General features: G+C 31.0%; 1 pseudogene; it reads left to right on the top strand.

The window, feature by feature from the left end:
• Positions 1 to 353: 353 nt before the first annotated feature.
• Positions 354 to 453, top strand: LOC122127011 (annotated as a pseudogene).
• Positions 454 to 1,415: the final 962 nt, after the last annotated feature.

Genomic DNA, 1,415 nt, shown 5'->3' with positions numbered 1-1,415 from the left:
AGTTAGAAGTAGCTCTTAAGCAAGGCTTACTTTGAATCCATTAGCTCCACAAAGCTAACTCAGTTGATAAGTAAGTACTTGAGAAGCCACCACCTTTGGACTTATCTGTAAAGGCTTTCAAAGTATGATCAAATTTAAAATGAAAATGACAAAATAGTCATTGACAAAAAAATTGTAAATGTGAGCAATCGACCAAACTATATAAGTTTTTTCCACTGTACACAGAAATTTAGAGAAATAAGATCAATAGCATTTTTAGTAGCAATAAGGGTTCCTTGTTACAAATAGGCAACCATGGATATATGCCTGTATAAAGACTGTATCTTTACGTACTTAAATTTAGAGGATACTACATGCTTCAGAAGCAGGTCTACCCAAATTACAACAATACAGAGATTAACATGGCACTTGCACAAGGATGATATGAAAATTTGTGAACTACTCCATATTTTTCATTCTTCTGATGCAATAAATGAAAAACAGTTATTAAAAAGTTGATTACAAAAATACAAGTGCAACAATACATGTAATTCATAGAATTAAAGGTTAGTTTGACATCAGTGTATTAAATTTTCACCTTAGAAAGGCCTTTACATAGCATAACCTTTACAAAACTTGAAATTAGATAATATTGCCATTTTATCCCAAAGAAATAAATTAATATAAGAAACTATGAAAAAAAAGCAATCTTAAATTTCTTCTATATGGAATGCAATCTGAAAGGTCACATTTATTAATGAATCTATACATTATATAACAATGTAGAATTCAAAGTATTATATCTAGGAGAGAATGAAATAGATTATGGACATTACACCCGGAATATCTTTAGTTTCTATACTATTCATTTCAACAGATAAGTTAAAATTATTTCTGATTTAAAGAATCACAAACTCTGCAGAAATTATTACAGATGTATACAAACAACTCTTGAATACATTTTGATATCAAAGTCATGCAATTCACTTGGAAGAATACCATGGAATACATAAATTTTTATAGTAAGATATTTCTGTTGGTTTGTATTGTGAAAAAAATTTGTAGGGACACAAAAGATGGACTGGCATTTTTGAAATTTAAGAAACTTAACCAAACCATTATGACTTAGAAGAACAATTTGTACAGCCTTCGACAACTTCCAAGAGGTAGTGATACATACTTATCCTTTTGGCAATATCAAATGCAGTTTCTTCAAAGTTGTTCTTCAGCCTGGTTTGATATAATGATTCAACAGAAGGAGATACAGAGTATCTTTGCTATTTCTATTCCCAGCAGCAAGATGCAAGGAGGTCAAGAGGCCTTTAGTTTGGGGATTGGTATCTTCATCATGCTGAAGTAATTTAAAAGCCTCTCTGGTATTTTTCCACATATAAGTACTGTGCAGGGGTGTCCAGCCATTCAGTTATTGCATGAAT

This window comes from Dipodomys spectabilis, unplaced genomic scaffold (assembly GCF_019054845.1).
Source record: "Dipodomys spectabilis isolate Male_0828 unplaced genomic scaffold, ASM1905484v1 ptg000295l, whole genome shotgun sequence".
NCBI classification, from domain to species: domain Eukaryota; kingdom Metazoa; phylum Chordata; class Mammalia; order Rodentia; family Heteromyidae; genus Dipodomys; species Dipodomys spectabilis.
The sequence above is the reverse complement of the archived record's forward strand: the minus strand, read 5'-3'. Positions and strand labels throughout refer to the sequence as shown.